The sequence below is a fragment of the Hyla sarda genome, unplaced genomic scaffold (genome assembly GCF_029499605.1).
Source record: "Hyla sarda isolate aHylSar1 unplaced genomic scaffold, aHylSar1.hap1 scaffold_1279, whole genome shotgun sequence".
In the NCBI taxonomy this organism is placed as follows: Eukaryota; Metazoa; Chordata; class Amphibia; order Anura; family Hylidae; genus Hyla; species Hyla sarda.
In genome coordinates, this window is record NW_026607901.1 from 83,673 (window position 1) to 104,355 (window position 20,683).

The 20,683-nt window shown below is 46.4% G+C and overlaps 9 non-coding genes and 1 pseudogene across 9 annotated transcripts; all 10 read left to right on the plus strand.

Annotated features, from left to right (window-relative positions):
• The first annotated feature begins 1,470 nt into the window (after positions 1 to 1,470).
• Positions 1,471 to 1,658, plus strand: LOC130304534 (U2 spliceosomal RNA). Its single transcript, XR_008854290.1, has one exon. It is a non-coding gene; the product is annotated as a U2 spliceosomal RNA (small nuclear RNA).
• Positions 1,659 to 2,351: 693 nt separating this feature from the next.
• Positions 2,352 to 2,538, plus strand: LOC130304531 (U2 spliceosomal RNA). Its single transcript, XR_008854287.1, has one exon. It is a non-coding gene; the product is annotated as a U2 spliceosomal RNA (small nuclear RNA).
• A 2,092-nt stretch (positions 2,539 to 4,630) lies between these two features.
• Positions 4,631 to 4,821, plus strand: LOC130304519 (U2 spliceosomal RNA). The gene has a single exon (XR_008854277.1). It is a non-coding gene; the product is annotated as a U2 spliceosomal RNA (small nuclear RNA).
• A 2,090-nt stretch (positions 4,822 to 6,911) lies between these two features.
• On the plus strand, positions 6,912 to 7,102 carry LOC130304520 (U2 spliceosomal RNA). Its single transcript, XR_008854278.1, has one exon. It is a non-coding gene; the product is annotated as a U2 spliceosomal RNA (small nuclear RNA).
• Positions 7,103 to 9,195: 2,093 nt separating this feature from the next.
• LOC130304521 (U2 spliceosomal RNA) lies at positions 9,196 to 9,386 on the plus strand. The gene has a single exon (XR_008854279.1). It is a non-coding gene; the product is annotated as a U2 spliceosomal RNA (small nuclear RNA).
• A 2,081-nt stretch (positions 9,387 to 11,467) lies between these two features.
• LOC130304522 (U2 spliceosomal RNA) lies at positions 11,468 to 11,658 on the plus strand. The gene has a single exon (XR_008854280.1). It is a non-coding gene; the product is annotated as a U2 spliceosomal RNA (small nuclear RNA).
• Positions 11,659 to 13,746: 2,088 nt separating this feature from the next.
• Positions 13,747 to 13,937, plus strand: LOC130304523 (U2 spliceosomal RNA). The gene has a single exon (XR_008854281.1). It is a non-coding gene; the product is annotated as a U2 spliceosomal RNA (small nuclear RNA).
• A 2,085-nt stretch (positions 13,938 to 16,022) lies between these two features.
• Positions 16,023 to 16,213, plus strand: LOC130304524 (U2 spliceosomal RNA). Its single transcript, XR_008854282.1, has one exon. It is a non-coding gene; the product is annotated as a U2 spliceosomal RNA (small nuclear RNA).
• A 2,084-nt stretch (positions 16,214 to 18,297) lies between these two features.
• On the plus strand, positions 18,298 to 18,488 carry LOC130304525 (U2 spliceosomal RNA). The gene has a single exon (XR_008854283.1). It is a non-coding gene; the product is annotated as a U2 spliceosomal RNA (small nuclear RNA).
• A 2,092-nt stretch (positions 18,489 to 20,580) lies between these two features.
• LOC130304526 (U2 spliceosomal RNA) lies at positions 20,581 to 20,683 on the plus strand (annotated as a pseudogene; the record flags this gene model as incomplete).

The following is a 20,683-nucleotide window of genomic DNA, read 5'->3' on the forward strand; positions in this document are numbered from 1 at the left end:
GACCAAAGTACAGAGGGTTAGGCTATGCTATTGTGCACCTACCTGATGCATCAGAAGGTGCGAGGCCCTTGCTAAATTCTGTGCACAGACTTTGAGATCTATGCTTTAGACTGTATCTAAACCTGCTCCAACATGGACTGACATTCTGGCCTACTTTCAGCCGATGCGACTTGTCTGTCGCTGAACAGTCGCTTTTTATGTATTCAGCACCTATGTATAATGTTGTAAAAATGCTCTAGAAGCTAAAGTCGCAGAAATGTCACACATATTTGGCCTGCAACTTTCTGTGCGACAAATTCAGACAGGAAAAATCAGTATAAATCCTTAGAAAATTATCCCCCAGTGTCTCCATCTGCTGGCGGTATTGAATAAGCATTGCTGCACTGATGGGGTATGCATTAGACGAAAAAAAAGAAGAAAAAGAAGAATAATACGCCCAGAAAAGAGGCGAAAAGGAGAAAAACGTAAAAAAACGTGAAAAAAAAGTAAGAGGAAGAGAAGGGAAAAAAAGGTGGAAATGGGTTTAAAAGTGATTTCGGCGGAGAAATATATATATATATATATATATATATATATATATATATATATATATATATATGCGCACACACACACATAGATATAAACGTATTCTCCGTTGAGATATTGCAGCCGCTGCTGTGTCCAGGCCCAGGAGCCTTAGCACTGTGCTGTGATGTCACTCAATACCACTGACATCACTAGGTGTAAACAACATCTCTCCTTTGCTGTGTATGTGACTATGGAGCTGTTTGGTGATGTCGTCTATTACGGCCTTCATAGAAGCAACAGGAGATTGTTGCATCCATCTTGAACCCTCAGAACTACAGTGCTATGATGTCACTCACTTCCACAGGCCTTGCAGAGTGTAAACAACAACAACCCAGCTTTGTTGTGTATGTAACCAAAGGGATTTGTGATGTCACCTAGAACCTTCACAGCAGCGACAGCTTTATGAGGAGCATCAGCACTGCTCTGCCTGAGCAGAACCATCACCGCCATAGGTTGTCAAATAACCCGGATTTAACCCACACAGGTAAGTCCAATGGGGTGCAGGCATGTCCTCTATGCTTACAGCTTCCCGTGGGTGTTGGTTTGATACCGTTTGGGGACAGCCAAGGAGGCATCTGCAGGCAACAAAGGTAGGTGTGTGCTTGTGTGTGTGTTTCCTATGCAGATCCTAAGCCCAGTGTCACATGCAAGTAGGAGGAGTAAGAAGGGTTCCTGGCAAATCCGGGTTATGGATTGCATTTAAAAAGGCCCCGTGGGAGTGCAATGGGCCCCTGTCTTGCTGCTTAGCAATAATGGTATGGGTTTAGGTTCTGCTGTGTGTACTGGTGGTTGACTGCCCCCCAGCCCAGAGTGTGCATGGAAAATTGTCTGGCAGCCTCCCTGACAGCAAGCAGTGATAGTGCCCATGAAGGGGACCTTGTTGGGCCCGCCCCTTTCACGGTTATCGCTTCTCGGCCTTTTGGCTAAGATCAAGTGTAGTATCTGTTCTTATCAGTTTTTCATGCCGGTGGATAGTAACGCCGGTATGGGGCTGGTGGGGATGGGTGCTGCATGGAGGATGCAGGTGTACCAGGGCTTTCCGGGGCTGGTTCTGAGGAATCAGCTCGACGGCTGCCCCGATGTGACCTGTTCCCTCCGGGTCTCGCCATGAGGCTGAGAGGGTCTAGAGCCGAGGTACTTTTGTGCCTCGGGGAGTGGTGACCCCGAGGTGCCGAAACTCACTGGGAGGATAGACTCACTGAGTTGAAGCACGGGCACCATAATCTCTTCACCTTGTGGCACTCACCTCTTGATTCCCGGCCTTCTGGCTAGGATCAGAGAAATTTTTATAGATCCGGCCGGATGTCCGGGCAGTATATCTGCACACATTCACTTATTTATTTCTTTTTTGTCTCACTGTGTCACTTTTTGCGTGTTGTGTGTTCACAGGATTGGTCAGGATGCGGTAGCCCTTCTGGGTGTCCCTCCTGGCGGTCTAGGGGAGGTGTGTGTGGCCATTAGGTTCCGCACCTCCCTGCAAACACCCCGGGTACTCCTGCTTTGGCAGGGTACCTACCGTAATCGGCTCTGCGGGCAGATACCTTGGCTAACGCCAAGGGGGATGCCGGGAGCATTTGTGGTCCCCTAGTAGCTTCGGCGAAAAGGGACATCGAACCTGGAACCTCGCAGGTACCTTTTGGTCCGGAGGCGAAGGGTAAGGTTTGTTGGGGGGCCTCTCTCCTATCGGAGAAGGGCTTGCGATAGACCGCATCCTTTGTGCACGTTTTTTTAGTGTAACACGTTTGCACTTTTTCTTGCACTTTGGGTGAATCGAAAGCACGTTCCTCGGCTTTAGATAAAAAAAAAAAAAAAAAAAAATCTGTTCTTATCAGTTTAATATCTGATACGTCCCCTATCTGGGGACCATATATTAAATGGATTTTTGAGAACGGGGGCCGATTTCGAAGCTTGCTTCCGTCGCCCTATGCATTGACCCGATATGGCAGTATCTTCGGGTACAGTGCACCACCCCCTTACAGGGTTAAAAAGAAAGATTCCTACTTTCATTGCTACCTGCTTGCTGGCTAGCCAGCTAGCCAGCCCTGTGGGCCTTGCTGCTGCTGCAGCCAAAAAACAAAAGGTGGTGCTGCTGCTGCTTCTGCTGCTTCTGCTTGTGTCTGGCCCCTGTTGGAGCGTCCAGGCACAGGACTTCTGCTGCTGCTGACTAAATGGCCTCCTTAATTGGATCATTTGAGTAGCCAGCACACCTGTGCAGGTAGGGCATGACATGATAGGCAGCTGCCTTGATAGCGGGTGGGTGCTGAATGTTCCTAATTGACAAAATAAGATTAATGCTTATGAAGAAATATAAAATCTCATCCCTTCCCCAATATCGCGCCACACCCCTACCCCTTAATTCCCTGGTTGAACGTGATGGACATATGTCTTTTTTCGACCGTACTAACTATGTAACTATGTAACATAACATGGGGGGGGGGGGGGGGGGGTCTCCTGGCTGTTCACACAGGTGTGTCATTGCTGTACATTGACCATGCATTGCTTCTGTGGTATTGCAAAGGCAAAGACAAATGCTTCCAGCCATCCATTGCACTAATGGATTGGTCATCAGCTGGCTGTCTATGTCCCGCATCAATATAGACCAAAGTACAGAGGGTTAGGCTATGCTATTGTGCACCTACCTGATGCATCAGAAGGTGCGAGGCCCTTGCTAAATTCTGTGCACAGACTTTGAGATCTATGCTTTAGACTGTATCTAAACCTGCTCCAACATGGACTGACATTCTGGCCTACTTTCAGCCGATGCGACTTGTCTGTCGCTGAACAGTCGCTTTTTATGTATTCAGCACCTATGTATAATGTTGTAAAAATGCTCTAGAAGCTAAAGTCGCAGAAATGTCACACATATTTGGCCTGCAACTTTCTGTGCGACAAATTCAGACAGGAAAAATCAGTATAAATCCTTAGAAAATTATCCCCCAGTGTCTCCATCTGCTGGCGGTATTGAATAAGCATTGCTGCACTGATGGGGTATGCATTAGACGAAAAAAAAGAAGAAAAAGAAGAATAATACGCCCAGAAAAGAGGCGAAAAGGAGAAAAACGTAAAAAAACGTGAAAAAAAAGTAAGAGGAAGAGAAGGGAAAAAAAGGTGGAAATGGGTTTAAAAGTGATTTCGGCGGAGAAATATATATATATATATATATATATATATATATATATATATATATATATGCGCACACACACACATAGATATAAACGTATTCTCCGTTGAGATATTGCAGCCGCTGCTGTGTCCAGGCCCAGGAGCCTTAGCACTGTGCTGTGATGTCACTCAATACCACTGACATCACTAGGTGTAAACAACATCTCTCCTTTGCTGTGTATGTGACTATGGAGCTGTTTGGTGATGTCGTCTATTACGGCCTTCATAGAAGCAACAGGAGATTGTTGCATCCATCTTGAACCCTCAGAACTACAGTGCTATGATGTCACTCACTTCCACAGGCCTTGCAGAGTGTAAACAACAACAACCCAGCTTTGTTGTGTATGTAACCAAAGGGATTTGTGATGTCACCTAGAACCTTCACAGCAGCGACAGCTTTATGAGGAGCATCAGCACTGCTCTGCCTGAGCAGAACCATCACCGCCATAGGTTGTCAAATAACCCGGATTTAACCCACACAGGTAAGTCCAATGGGGTGCAGGCATGTCCTCTATGCTTACAGCTTCCCGTGGGTGTTGGTTTGATACCGTTTGGGGACAGCCAAGGAGGCATCTGCAGGCAACAAAGGTAGGTGTGTGCTTGTGTGTGTGTTTCCTATGCAGATCCTAAGCCCAGTGTCACATGCAAGTAGGAGGAGTAAGAAGGGTTCCTGGCAAATCCGGGTTATGGATTGCATTTAAAAAGGCCCCGTGGGAGTGCAATGGGCCCCTGTCTTGCTGCTTAGCAATAATGGTATGGGTTTAGGTTCTGCTGTGTGTACTGGTGGTTGACTGCCCCCCAGCCCAGAGTGTGCATGGAAAATTGTCTGGCAGCCTCCCTGACAGCAAGCAGTGATAGTGCCCATGAAGGGGACCTTGTTGGGCCCGCCCCTTTCACGGTTATCGCTTCTCGGCCTTTTGGCTAAGATCAAGTGTAGTATCTGTTCTTATCAGTTTAATATCTGATACGTCCCCTATCTGGGGACCATATATTAAATGGATTTTTGAGAACGGGGGCCGATTTCGAAGCTTGCTTCCGTCGCCCTATGCATTGACCCGATATGGCAGTATCTTCGGGTACAGTGCACCACCCCCTTACAGGGTTAAAAAGAAAGATTCCTACTTTCATTGCTACCTGCTTGCTGGCTAGCCAGCTAGCCAGCCCTGTGGGCCTTGCTGCTGCTGCAGCCAAAAAACAAAAGGTGGTGCTGCTGCTGCTTCTGCTGCTTCTGCTTGTGTCTGGCCCCTGTTGGAGCGTCCAGGCACAGGACTTCTGCTGCTGCTGACTAAATGGCCTCCTTAATTGGATCATTTGAGTAGCCAGCACACCTGTGCAGGTAGGGCATGACATGATAGGCAGCTGCCTTGATAGCGGGTGGGTGCTGAATGTTCCTAATTGACAAAATAAGATTAATGCTTATGAAGAAATATAAAATCTCATCCCTTCCCCAATATCGCGCCACACCCCTACCCCTTAATTCCCTGGTTGAACTTGATGGACATATGTCTTTTTTCGACCGTACTAACTATGTAACTATGTAACATAACATGGGGGGGGGGGGGGGTCTCCTGGCTGTTCACACAGGTGTGTCATTGCTGTACATTGACCATGCATTGCTTCTGTGGTATTGCAAAGGCAAAGACAAATGCTTCCAGCCATCCATTGCACTAATGGATTGGTCATCAGCTGGCTGTCTATGTCCCGCATCAATATAGACCAAAGTACAGAGGGTTAGGCTATGCTATTGTGCACCTACCTGATGCATCAGAAGGTGCGAGGCCCTTGCTAAATTCTGTGCACAGACTTTGAGATCTATGCTTTAGACTGTATCTAAACCTGCTCCAACATGGACTGACATTCTGGCCTACTTTCAGCCGATGCGACTTGTCTGTCGCTGAACAGTCGCTTTTTATGTATTCAGCACCTATGTATAATGTTGTAAAAATGCTCTAGAAGCTAAAGTCGCAGAAATGTCACACATATTTGGCCTGCAACTTTCTGTGCGACAAATTCAGACAGGAAAAATCAGTATAAATCCTTAGAAAATTATCCCCCAGTGTCTCCATCTGCTGGCGGTATTGAATAAGCATTGCTGCACTGATGGGGTATGCATTAGACGAAAAAAAAGAAGAAAAAGAAGAATAATACGCCCAGAAAAGAGGCGAAAAGGAGAAAAACGTAAAAAAACGTGAAAAAAAAGTAAGAGGAAGAGAAGGGAAAAAAAGGTGGAAATGGGTTTAAAAGTGATTTCGGCGGAGAAATATATATATATATATATATATATATATATATATATATATATATATATATGCGCACACACACACATAGATATAAACGTATTCTCCGTTGAGATATTGCAGCCGCTGCTGTGTCCAGGCCCAGGAGCCTTAGCACTGTGCTGTGATGTCACTCAATACCACTGACATCACTAGGTGTAAACAACATCTCTCCTTTGCTGTGTATGTGACTATGGAGCTGTTTGGTGATGTCGTCTATTACGGCCTTCATAGAAGCAACAGGAGATTGTTGCATCCATCTTGAACCCTCAGAACTACAGTGCTATGATGTCACTCACTTCCACAGGCCTTGCAGAGTGTAAACAACAACAACCCAGCTTTGTTGTGTATGTAACCAAAGGGATTTGTGATGTCACCTAGAACCTTCACAGCAGCGACAGCTTTATGAGGAGCATCAGCACTGCTCTGCCTGAGCAGAACCATCACCGCCATAGGTTGTCAAATAACCCGGATTTAACCCACACAGGTAAGTCCAATGGGGTGCAGGCATGTCCTCTATGCTTACAGCTTCCCGTGGGTGTTGGTTTGATACCGTTTGGGGACAGCCAAGGAGGCATCTGCAGGCAACAAAGGTAGGTGTGTGCTTGTGTGTGTGTTTCCTATGCAGATCCTAAGCCCAGTGTCACATGCAAGTAGGAGGAGTAAGAAGGGTTCCTGGCAAATCCGGGTTATGGATTGCATTTAAAAAGGCCCCGTGGGAGTGCAATGGGCCCCTGTCTTGCTGCTTAGCAATAATGGTATGGGTTTAGGTTCTGCTGTGTGTACTGGTGGTTGACTGCCCCCCAGCCCAGAGTGTGCATGGAAAATTGTCTGGCAGCCTCCCTGACAGCAAGCAGTGATAGTGCCCATGAAGGGGACCTTGTTGGGCCCGCCCCTTTCACGGTTATCGCTTCTCGGCCTTTTGGCTAAGATCAAGTGTAGTATCTGTTCTTATCAGTTTAATATCTGATACGTCCCCTATCTGGGGACCATATATTAAATGGATTTTTGAGAACGGGGGCCGATTTCGAAGCTTGCTTCCGTCGCCCTATGCATTGACCCGATATGGCAGTATCTTCGGGTACAGTGCACCACCCCCTTACAGGGTTAAAAAGAAAGATTCCTACTTTCATTGCTACCTGCTTGCTGGCTAGCCAGCTAGCCAGCCCTGTGGGCCTTGCTGCTGCTGCAGCCAAAAAACAAAAGGTGGTGCTGCTGCTGCTTCTGCTGCTTCTGCTTGTGTCTGGCCCCTGTTGGAGCGTCCAGGCACAGGACTTCTGCTGCTGCTGACTAAATGGCCTCCTTAATTGGATCATTTGAGTAGCCAGCACACCTGTGCAGGTAGGGCATGACATGATAGGCAGCTGCCTTGATAGCGGGTGGGTGCTGAATGTTCCTAATTGACAAAATAAGATTAATGCTTATGAAGAAATATAAAATCTCATCCCTTCCCCAATATCGCGCCACACCCCTACCCCTTAATTCCCTGGTTGAACGTGATGGACATATGTCTTTTTTCGACCGTACTACCTATGTAACTATGTAACATAACATGGGGGGGGGGGGGGGGGGGGTCTCCTGGCTGTTCACACAGGTGTGTCATTGCTGTACATTGACCATGCATTGCTTCTGTGGTATTGCAAAGGCAAAGACAAATGCTTCCAGCCATCCATTGCACTAATGGATTGGTCATCAGCTGGCTGTCTATGTCCCGCATCAATATAGACCAAAGTACAGAGGGTTAGGCTATGCTATTGTGCACCTACCTGATGCATCAGAAGGTGCGAGGCCCTTGCTAAATTCTGTGCACAGACTTTGAGATCTATGCTTTAGACTGTATCTAAACCTGCTCCAACATGGACTGACATTCTGGCCTACTTTCAGCCGATGCGACTTGTCTGTCGCTGAACAGTCGCTTTTTATGTATTCAGCACCTATGTATAATGTTGTAAAAATGCTCTAGAAGCTAAAGTCGCAGAAATGTCACACATATTTGGCCTGCAACTTTCTGTGCGACAAATTCAGACAGGAAAAATCAGTATAAATCCTTAGAAAATTATCCCCCAGTGTCTCCATCTGCTGGCGGTATTGAATAAGCATTGCTGCACTGATGGGGTATGCATTAGACGAAAAAAAAGAAGAAAAAGAAGAATAATACGCCCAGAAAAGAGGCGAAAAGGAGAAAAACGTAAAAAAACGTGAAAAAAAAGTAAGAGGAAGAGAAGGGAAAAAAAGGTGGAAATGGGTTTAAAAGTGATTTCGGCGGAGAAATATATATATATATATATATATATATATATATATATATATATATATATGCGCACACACACACATAGATATAAACGTATTCTCCGTTGAGATATTGCAGCCGCTGCTGTGTCCAGGCCCAGGAGCCTTAGCACTGTGCTGTGATGTCACTCAATACCATTGACATCACTAGGTGTAAACAACATCTCTCCTTTGCTGTGTATGTGACTATGGAGCTGTTTGGTGATGTCGTCTATTACGGCCTTCATAGAAGCAACAGGAGATTGTTGCATCCATCTTGAACCCTCAGAACTACAGTGCTATGATGTCACTCACTTCCACAGGCCTTGCAGAGTGTAAACAACAACAACCCAGCTTTGTTGTGTATGTAACCAAAGGGATTTGTGATGTCACCTAGAACCTTCACAGCAGCGACAGCTTTATGAGGAGCATCAGCACTGCTCTGCCTGAGCAGAACCATCACCGCCATAGGTTGTCAAATAACCCGGATTTAACCCACACAGGTAAGTCCAATGGGGTGCAGGCATGTCCTCTATGCTTACAGCTTCCCGTGGGTGTTGGTTTGATACCGTTTGGGGACAGCCAAGGAGGCATCTGCAGGCAACAAAGGTAGGTGTGTGCTTGTGTGTGTGTTTCCTATGCAGATCCTAAGCCCAGTGTCACATGCAAGTAGGAGGAGTAAGAAGGGTTCCTGGCAAATCCGGGTTATGGATTGCATTTAAAAAGGCTCCGTGGGAGTGCAATGGGCCCCTGTCTTGCTGCTTAGCAATAATGGTATGGGTTTAGGTTCTGCTGTGTGTACTGGTGGTTGACTGCCCCCCAGCCCAGAGTGTGCATGGAAAATTGTCTGGCAGCCTCCCTGACAGCAAGCAGTGATAGTGCCCATGAAGGGGACCTTGTTGGGCCCGCCCCTTTCACGGTTATCGCTTCTCGGCCTTTTGGCTAAGATCAAGTGTAGTATCTGTTCTTATCAGTTTAATATCTGATACGTCCCCTATCTGGGGACCATATATTAAATGGATTTTTGAGAACGGGGGCCGATTTCGAAGCTTGCTTCCGTCGCCCTATGCATTGACCCGATATGGCAGTATCTTCGGGTACAGTGCACCACCCCCTTACAGGGTTAAAAAGAAAGATTCCTACTTTCATTGCTACCTGCTTGCTGGCTAGCCAGCTAGCCAGCCCTGTGGGCCTTGCTGCTGCTGCAGCCAAAAAACAAAAGGTGGTGCTGCTGCTGCTTCTGCTGCTTCTGCTTGTGTCTGGCCCCTGTTGGAGCGTCCAGGCACAGGACTTCTGCTGCTGCTGACTAAATGGCCTCCTTAATTGGATCATTTGAGTAGCCAGCACACCTGTGCAGGTAGGGCATGACATGATAGGCAGCTGCCTTGATAGCGGGTGGGTGCTGAATGTTCCTAATTGACAAAATAAGATTAATGCTTATGAAGAAATATAAAATCTCATCCCTTCCCCAATATCGCGCCACACCCCTACCCCTTAATTCCCTGGTTGAACGTGATGGACATATGTCTTTTTTCGACCGTACTAACTATGTAACTATGTAACATAACATGGGGGGGGGGTCTCCTGGCTGTTCACACAGGTGTGTCATTGCTGTACATTGACCATGCATTGCTTCTGTGGTATTGCAAAGGCAAAGACAAATGCTTCCAGCCATCCATTGCACTAATGGATTGGTCATCAGCTGGCTGTCTATGTCCCGCATCAATATAGACCAAAGTACAGAGGGTTAGGCTATGCTATTGTGCACCTACCTGATGCATCAGAAGGTGCGAGGCCCTTGCTAAATTCTGTGCACAGACTTTGAGATCTATGCTTTAGACTGTATCTAAACCTGCTCCAACATGGACTGACATTCTGGCCTACTTTCAGCCGATGCGACTTGTCTGTCGCTGAACAGTCGCTTTTTATGTATTCAGCACCTATGTATAATGTTGTAAAAATGCTCTAGAAGCTAAAGTCGCAGAAATGTCACACATATTTGGCCTGCAACTTTCTGTGCGACAAATTCAGACAGGAAAAATCAGTATAAATCCTTAGAAAATTATCCCCCAGTGTCTCCATCTGCTGGCGGTATTGAATAAGCATTGCTGCACTGATGGGGTATGCATTAGACGAAAAAAAAGAAGAAAAAGAAGAATAATACGCCCAGAAAAGAGGCGAAAAGGAGAAAAACGTAAAAAAACGTGAAAAAAAAGTAAGAGGAAGAGAAGGGAAAAAAAGGTGGAAATGGGTTTAAAAGTGATTTCGGCGGAGAAATATATATATATATATATATATATATATATATATATATATATATATGCGCACACACACACATAGATATAAACGTATTCTCCGTTGAGATATTGCAGCCGCTGCTGTGTCCAGGCCCAGGAGCCTTAGCACTGTGCTGTGATGTCACTCAATACCACTGACATCACTAGGTGTAAACAACATCTCTCCTTTGCTGTGTATGTGACTATGGAGCTGTTTGGTGATGTCGTCTATTACGGCCTTCATAGAAGCAACAGGAGATTGTTGCATCCATCTTGAACCCTCAGAACTACAGTGCTATGATGTCACTCACTTCCACAGGCCTTGCAGAGTGTAAACAACAACAACCCAGCTTTGTTGTGTATGTAACCAAAGGGATTTGTGATGTCACCTAGAACCTTCACAGCAGCGACAGCTTTATGAGGAGCATCAGCACTGCTCTGCCTGAGCAGAACCATCACCGCCATAGGTTGTCAAATAACCCGGATTTAACCCACACAGGTAAGTCCAATGGGGTGCAGGCATGTCCTCTATGCTTACAGCTTCCCGTGGGTGTTGGTTTGATACCGTTTGGGGACAGCCAAGGAGGCATCTGCAGGCAACAAAGGTAGGTGTGTGCTTGTGTGTGTGTTTCCTATGCAGATCCTAAGCCCAGTGTCACATGCAAGTAGGAGGAGTAAGAAGGGTTCCTGGCAAATCCGGGTTATGGATTGCATTTAAAAAGGCCCCGTGGGAGTGCAATGGGCCCCTGTCTTGCTGCTTAGCAATAATGGTATGGGTTTAGGTTCTGCTGTGTGTACTGGTGGTTGACTGCCCCCCAGCCCAGAGTGTGCATGGAAAATTGTCTGGCAGCCTCCCTGACAGCAAGCAGTGATAGTGCCCATGAAGGGGACCTTGTTGGGCCCGCCCCTTTCACGGTTATCGCTTCTCGGCCTTTTGGCTAAGATCAAGTGTAGTATCTGTTCTTATCAGTTTAATATCTGATACGTCCCCTATCTGGGGACCATATATTAAATGGATTTTTGAGAACGGGGGCCGATTTCGAAGCTTGCTTCCGTCGCCCTATGCATTGACCCGATATGGCAGTATCTTCGGGTACAGTGCACCACCCCCTTACAGGGTTAAAAAGAAAGATTCCTACTTTCATTGCTACCTGCTTGCTGGCTAGCCAGCTAGCCAGCCCTGTGGGCCTTGCTGCTGCTGCAGCCAAAAAACAAAAGGTGGTGCTGCTGCTGCTTCTGCTGCTTCTGCTTGTGTCTGGCCCCTGTTGGAGCGTCCAGGCACAGGACTTCTGCTGCTGCTGACTAAATGGCCTCCTTAATTGGATCATTTGAGTAGCCAGCACACCTGTGCAGGTAGGGCATGACATGATAGGCAGCTGCCTTGATAGCGGGTGGGTGCTGAATGTTCCTAATTGACAAAATAAGATTAATGCTTATGAAGAAATATAAAATCTCATCCCTTCCCCAATATCGCGCCACACCCCTACCCCTTAATTCCCTGGTTGAACGTGATGGACATATGTCTTTTTTCGACCGTACTAACTATGTAACTATGTAACATAACATGGGGGGGGGGGGGGGGGGGTCTCCTGGCTGTTCACACAGGTGTGTCATTGCTGTACATTGACCATGCATTGCTTCTGTGGTATTGCAAAGGCAAAGACAAATGCTTCCAGCCATCCATTGCACTAATGGATTGGTCATCAGCTGGCTGTCTATGTCCCGCATCAATATAGACCAAAGTACAGAGGGTTAGGCTATGCTATTGTGCACCTACCTGATGCATCAGAAGGTGCGAGGCCCTTGCTAAATTCTGTGCACAGACTTTGAGATCTATGCTTTAGACTGTATCTAAACCTGCTCCAACATGGACTGACATTCTGGCCTACTTTCAGCCGATGCGACTTGTCTGTCGCTGAACAGTCGCTTTTTATGTATTCAGCACCTATGTATAATGTTGTAAAAATGCTCTAGAAGCTAAAGTCGCAGAAATGTCACACATATTTGGCCTGCAACTTTCTGTGCGACAAATTCAGACAGGAAAAATCAGTATAAATCCTTAGAAAATTATCCCCCAGTGTCTCCATCTGCTGGCGGTATTGAATAAGCATTGCTGCACTGATGGGGTATGCATTAGACGAAAAAAAAGAAGAAAAAGAAGAATAATACGCCCAGAAAAGAGGCGAAAAGGAGAAAAACGTAAAAAAACGTGAAAAAAAAGTAAGAGGAAGAGAAGGGAAAAAAAGGTGGAAATGGGTTTAAAAGTGATTTCGGCGGAGAAATATATATATATATATATATATATATATATATATATATATATATGCGCACACACACACATAGATATAAACGTATTCTCCGTTGAGATATTGCAGCCGCTGCTGTGTCCAGGCCCAGGAGCCTTAGCACTGTGCTGTGATGTCACTCAATACCACTGACATCACTAGGTGTAAACAACATCTCTCCTTTGCTGTGTATGTGACTATGGAGCTGTTTGGTGATGTCGTCTATTACGGCCTTCATAGAAGCAACAGGAGATTGTTGCATCCATCTTGAACCCTCAGAACTACAGTGCTATGATGTCACTCACTTCCACAGGCCTTGCAGAGTGTAAACAACAACAACCCAGCTTTGTTGTGTATGTAACCAAAGGGATTTGTGATGTCACCTAGAACCTTCACAGCAGCGACAGCTTTATGAGGAGCATCAGCACTGCTCTGCCTGAGCAGAACCATCACCGCCATAGGTTGTCAAATAACCCGGATTTAACCCACACAGGTAAGTCCAATGGGGTGCAGGCATGTCCTCTATGCTTACAGCTTCCCGTGGGTGTTGGTTTGATACCGTTTGGGGACAGCCAAGGAGGCATCTGCAGGCAACAAAGGTAGGTGTGTGCTTGTGTGTGTGTTTCCTATGCAGATCCTAAGCCCAGTGTCACATGCAAGTAGGAGGAGTAAGAAGGGTTCCTGGCAAATCCGGGTTATGGATTGCATTTAAAAAGGCCCCGTGGGAGTGCAATGGGCCCCTGTCTTGCTGCTTAGCAATAATGGTATGGGTTTAGGTTCTGCTGTGTGTACTGGTGGTTGACTGCCCCCCAGCCCAGAGTGTGCATGGAAAATTGTCTGGCAGCCTCCCTGACAGCAAGCAGTGATAGTGCCCATGAAGGGGACCTTGTTGGGCCCGCCCCTTTCACGGTTATCGCTTCTCGGCCTTTTGGCTAAGATCAAGTGTAGTATCTGTTCTTATCAGTTTAATATCTGATACGTCCCCTATCTGGGGACCATATATTAAATGGATTTTTGAGAACGGGGGCCGATTTCGAAGCTTGCTTCCGTCGCCCTATGCATTGACCCGATATGGCAGTATCTTCGGGTACAGTGCACCACCCCCTTACAGGGTTAAAAAGAAAGATTCCTACTTTCATTGCTACCTGCTTGCTGGCTAGCCAGCTAGCCAGCCCTGTGGGCCTTGCTGCTGCTGCAGCCAAAAAACAAAAGGTGGTGCTGCTGCTGCTTCTGCTGCTTCTGCTTGTGTCTGGCCCCTGTTGGAGCGTCCAGGCACAGGACTTCTGCTGCTGCTGACTAAATGGCCTCCTTAATTGGATCATTTGAGTAGCCAGCACACCTGTGCAGGTAGGGCATGACATGATAGGCAGCTGCCTTGATAGCGGGTGGGTGCTGAATGTTCCTAATTGACAAAATAAGATTAATGCTTATGAAGAAATATAAAATCTCATCCCTTCCCCAATATCGCGCCACACCCCTACCCCTTAATTCCCTGGTTGAACGTGATGGACATATGTCTTTTTTCGACCGTACTAACTATGTAACTATGTAACATAACATGGGGGGGGGGGGGGGGGGTCTCCTGGCTGTTCACACAGGTGTGTCATTGCTGTACATTGACCATGCATTGCTTCTGTGGTATTGCAAAGGCAAAGACAAATGCTTCCAGCCATCCATTGCACTAATGGATTGGTCATCAGCTGGCTGTCTATGTCCCGCATCAATATAGACCAAAGTACAGAGGGTTAGGCTATGCTATTGTGCACCTACCTGATGCATCAGAAGGTGCGAGGCCCTTGCTAAATTCTGTGCACAGACTTTGAGATCTATGCTTTAGACTGTATCTAAACCTGCTCCAACATGGACTGACATTCTGGCCTACTTTCAGCCGATGCGACTTGTCTGTCGCTGAACAGTCGCTTTTTATGTATTCAGCACCTATGTATAATGTTGTAAAAATGCTCTAGAAGCTAAAGTCGCAGAAATGTCACACATATTTGGCCTGCAACTTTCTGTGCGACAAATTCAGACAGGAAAAATCAGTATAAATCCTTAGAAAATTATCCCCCAGTGTCTCCATCTGCTGGCGGTATTGAATAAGCATTGCTGCACTGATGGGGTATGCATTAGACGAAAAAAAAGAAGAAAAAGAAGAATAATACGCCCAGAAAAGAGGCGAAAAGGAGAAAAACGTAAAAAAACGTGAAAAAAAAGTAAGAGGAAGAGAAGGGAAAAAAAGGTGGAAATGGGTTTAAAAGTGATTTCGGCGGAGAAATATATATATATATATATATATATATATATATATATATATATGCGCACACACACACATAGATATAAACGTATTCTCCGTTGAGATATTGCAGCCGCTGCTGTGTCCAGGCCCAGGAGCCTTAGCACTGTGCTGTGATGTCACTCAATACCACTGACATCACTAGGTGTAAACAACATCTCTCCTTTGCTGTGTATGTGACTATGGAGCTGTTTGGTGATGTCGTCTATTACGGCCTTCATAGAAGCAACAGGAGATTGTTGCATCCATCTTGAACCCTCAGAACTACAGTGCTATGATGTCACTCACTTCCACAGGCCTTGCAGAGTGTAAACAACAACAACCCAGCTTTGTTGTGTATGTAACCAAAGGGATTTGTGATGTCACCTAGAACCTTCACAGCAGCGACAGCTTTATGAGGAGCATCAGCACTGCTCTGCCTGAGCAGAACCATCACCGCCATAGGTTGTCAAATAACCCGGATTTAACCCACACAGGTAAGTCCAATGGGGTGCAGGCATGTCCTCTATGCTTACAGCTTCCCGTGGGTGTTGGTTTGATACCGTTTGGGGACAGCCAAGGAGGCATCTGCAGGCAACAAAGGTAGGTGTGTGCTTGTGTGTGTGTTTCCTATGCAGATCCTAAGCCCAGTGTCACATGCAAGTAGGAGGAGTAAGAAGGGTTCCTGGCAAATCCGGGTTATGGATTGCATTTAAAAAGGCCCCGTGGGAGTGCAATGGGCCCCTGTCTTGCTGCTTAGCAATAATGGTATGGGTTTAGGTTCTGCTGTGTGTACTGGTGGTTGACTGCCCCCCAGCCCAGAGTGTGCATGGAAAATTGTCTGGCAGCCTCCCTGACAGCAAGCAGTGATAGTGCCCATGAAGGGGACCTTGTTGGGCCCGCCCCTTTCACGGTTATCGCTTCTCGGCCTTTTGGCTAAGATCAAGTGTAGTATCTGTTCTTATCAGTTTAATATCTGATACGTCCCCTATCTGGGGACCATATATTAAATGGATTTTTGAGAACGGGGGCCGATTTCGAAGCTTGCTTCCGTCGCCCTATGCATTGACCCGATATGGCAGTATCTTCGGGTACAGTGCACCACCCCCTTACAGGGTTAAAAAGAAAGATTCCTACTTTCATTGCTACCTGCTTGCTGGCTAGCCAGCTAGCCAGCCCTGTGGGCCTTGCTGCTGCTGCAGCCAAAAAACAAAAGGTGGTGCTGCTGCTGCTTCTGCTGCTTCTGCTTGTGTCTGGCCCCTGTTGGAGCGTCCAGGCACAGGACTTCTGCTGCTGCTGACTAAATGGCCTCCTTAATTGGATCATTTGAGTAGCCAGCACACCTGTGCAGGTAGGGCATGACATGATAGGCAGCTGCCTTGATAGCGGGTGGGTGCTGAATGTTCCTAATTGACAAAATAAGATTAATGCTTATGAAGAAATATAAAATCTCATCCCTTCCCCAATATCGCGCCACACCCCTACCCCTTAATTCCCTGGTTGAACGTGATGGACATATGTCTTTTTTCGACCGTACTAACTATGTAACTATGTAACATAACATGGGGGGGGGGGGGGGGGGGTCTCCTGGCTGTTCACACAGGTGTGTCATTGCTGTACATTGACCATGCATTGCTTCTGTGGTATTGCAAAGGCAAAGACAAATGCTTCCAGCCATCCATTGCACTAATGGATTGGTCATCAGCTGGCTGTCTATGTCCCGCATCAATATAGACCAAAGTACAGAGGGTTAGGCTATGCTATTGTGCACCTACCTGATGCATCAGAAGGTGCGAGGCCCTTGCTAAATTCTGTGCACAGACTTTGAGATCTATGCTTTAGACTGTATCTAAACCTGCTCCAACATGGACTGACATTCTGGCCTACTTTCAGCCGATGCGACTTGTCTGTCGCTGAACAGTCGCTTTTTATGTATTCAGCACCTATGTATAATGTTGTAAAAATGCTCTAGAAGCTAAAGTCGCAGAAATGTCACACATATTTGGCCTGCAACTTTCTGTGCGACAAATTCAGACAGGAAAAATCAGTATAAATCCTTAGAAAATTATCCCCCAGTGTCTCCATCTGCTGGCGGTATTGAATAAGCATTGCTGCACTGATGGGGTATGCATTAGACGAAAAAAAAGAAGAAAAAGAAGAATAATACGCCCAGAAAAGAGGCGAAAAGGAGAAAAACGTAAAAAAACGTGAAAAAAAAGTAAGAGGAAGAGAAGGGAAAAAAAGGTGGAAATGGGTTTAAAAGTGATTTCGGCGGAGAAATATATATATATATATATATATATATATATATATATATATGCGCACACACACACATAGATATAAACGTATTCTCCGTTGAGATATTGCAGCCGCTGCTGTGTCCAGGCCCAGGAGCCTTAGCACTGTGCTGTGATGTCACTCAATACCACTGACATCACTAGGTGTAAACAACATCTCTCCTTTGCTGTGTATGTGACTATGGAGCTGTTTGGTGATGTCGTCTATTACGGCCTTCATAGAAGCAACAGGAGATTGTTGCATCCATCTTGAACCCTCAGAACTACAGTGCTATGATGTCACTCACTTCCACAGGCCTTGCAGAGTGTAAACAACAACAACCCAGCTTTGTTGTGTATGTAACCAAAGGGATTTGTGATGTCACCTAGAACCTTCACAGCAGCGACAGCTTTATGAGGAGCATCAGCACTGCTCTGCCTGAGCAGAACCATCACCGCCATAGGTTGTCAAATAACCCGGATTTAACCCACACAGGTAAGTCCAATGGGGTGCAGGCATGTCCTCTATGCTTACAGCTTCCCGTGGGTGTTGGTTTGATACCGTTTGGGGACAGCCAAGGAGGCATCTGCAGGCAACAAAGGTAGGTGTGTGCTTGTGTGTGTGTTTCCTATGCAGATCCTAAGCCCAGTGTCACATGCAAGTAGGAGGAGTAAGAAGGGTTCCTGGCAAATCCGGGTTATGGATTGCATTTAAAAAGGCCCCGTGGGAGTGCAATGGGCCCCTGTCTTGCTGCTTAGCAATAATGGTATGGGTTTAGGTTCTGCTGTGTGTACTGGTGGTTGACTGCCCCCCAGCCCAGAGTGTGCATGGAAAATTGTCTGGCAGCCTCCCTGACAGCAAGCAGTGATAGTGTCCATGAAGGGGACCTTGTTGGGCCCGCCCCTTTCACGGTTATCGCTTCTCGGCCTTTTGGCTAAGATCAAGTGTAGTATCTGTTCTTATCAGTTTAATATCTGATACGTCCCCTATCTGGGGACCATATATTAAATGGATTTTTGAGAACGGGGGCCGATTTCGAAGCTTGCTTCCGTCGCCCTATGCATTGACCCGATATGGCAGTATCTTCGGGTACAGTGCACCACCCCCTTACAGGGTTAAAAAGAAAGATTCCTACTTTCATTGCTACCTGCTTGCTGGCTAGCCAGCTAGCCAGCCCTGTGGGCCTTGCTGCTGCTGCAGCCAAAAAACAAAAGGTGGTGCTGCTGCTGCTTCTGCTGCTTCTGCTTCTGCTTGTGTCTGGCCCCTGTTGGAGCGTCCAGGCACAGGACTTCTGCTGCTGCTGACTAAATGGCCTCCTTAATTGGATCATTTGAGTAGCCAGCACACCTGTGCAGGTAGGGCATGACATGATAGGCAGCTGCCTTGATAGCGGGTGGGTGCTGAATGTTCCTAATTGACAAAATAAGATTAATGCTTATGAAGAAATATAAAATCTCATCCCTTCCCCAATATCGCGCCACACCCCTACCCCTTAATTCCCTGGTTGAACGTGATGGACATATGTCTTTTTTCGACCGTACTAACTATGTAACTATGTAACATAACATGGGGGGGGGGGGGGGGGTCTCCTGGCTGTTCACACAGGTGTGTCATTGCTGTACATTGACCATGCATTGCTTCTGTGGTATTGCAAAGGCAAAGACAAATGCTTCCAGCCATCCATTGCACTAATGGATTGGTCATCAGCTGGCTGTCTATGTCCCGCATCAATATAGACCAAAGTACAGAGGGTTAGGCTATGCTATTGTGCACCTACCTGATGCATCAGAAGGTGCGAGGCCCTTGCTAAATTCTGTGCACAGACTTTGAGATCTATGCTTTAGACTGTATCTAAACCTGCTCCAACATGGACTGACATTCTGGCCTACTTTCAGCCGATGCGACTTGTCTGTCGCTGAACAGTCGCTTTTTATGTATTCAGCACCTATGTATAATGTTGTAAAAATGCTCTAGAAGCTAAAGTCGCAGAAATGTCACACATATTTGGCCTGCAACTTTCTGTGCGACAAATTCAGACAGGAAAAATCAGTATAAATCCTTAGAAAATTATCCCCCAGTGTCTCCATCTGCTGGCGGTATTGAATAAGCATTGCTGCACTGATGGGGTATGCATTAGACGAAAAAAAAGAAGAAAAAGAAGAATAATACGCCCAGAAAAGAGGCGAAAAGGAGAAAAACGTAAAAAAACGTGAAAAAAAAGTAAGAGGAAGAGAAGGGAAAAAAAGGTGGAAATGGGTTTAAAAGTGATTTCGGCGGAGAAATATATATATATATATATATATATATATATATATATATATATATGCGCACACACACACATAGATATAAACGTATTCTCCGTTGAGATATTGCAGCCGCTGCTGTGTCCAGGCCCAGGAGCCTTAGCACTGTGCTGTGATGTCACTCAATACCACTGACATCACTAGGTGTAAACAACATCTCTCCTTTGCTGTGTATGTGACTATGGAGCTGTTTGGTGATGTCGTCTATTACGGCCTTCATAGAAGCAACAGGAGATTGTTGCATCCATCTTGAACCCTCAGAACTACAGTGCTATGATGTCACTCACTTCCACAGGCCTTGCAGAGTGTAAACAACAACAACCCAGCTTTGTTGTGTATGTAACCAAAGGGATTTGTGATGTCACCTAGAACCTTCACAGCAGCGACAGCTTTATGAGGAGCATCAGCACTGCTCTGCCTGAGCAGAACCATCACCGCCATAGGTTGTCAAATAACCCGGATTTAACCCACACAGGTAAGTCCAATGGGGTGCAGGCATGTCCTCTATGCTTACAGCTTCCCGTGGGTGTTGGTTTGATACCGTTTGGGGACAGCCAAGGAGGCATCTGCAGGCAACAAAGGTAGGTGTGTGCTTGTGTGTGTGTTTCCTATGCAGATCCTAAGCCCAGTGTCACATGCAAGTAGGAGGAGTAAGAAGGGTTCCTGGCAAATCCGGGTTATGGATTGCATTTAAAAAGGCCCCGTGGGAGTGCAATGGGCCCCTGTCTTGCTGCTTAGCAATAATGGTATGGGTTTAGGTTCTGCTGTGTGTACTGGTGGTTGACTGCCCCCCAGCCCAGAGTGTGCATGGAAAATTGTCTGGCAGCCTCCCTGACAGCAAGCAGTGATAGTGCCCATGAAGGGGACCTTGTTGGGCCCGCCCCTTTCACGGTTATCGCTTCTCGGCCTTTTGGCTAAGATCAAGTGTAGTATCTGTTCTTATCAGTTTAATATCTGATACGTCCCCTATCTGGGGACCATATATTAAATGGATTTT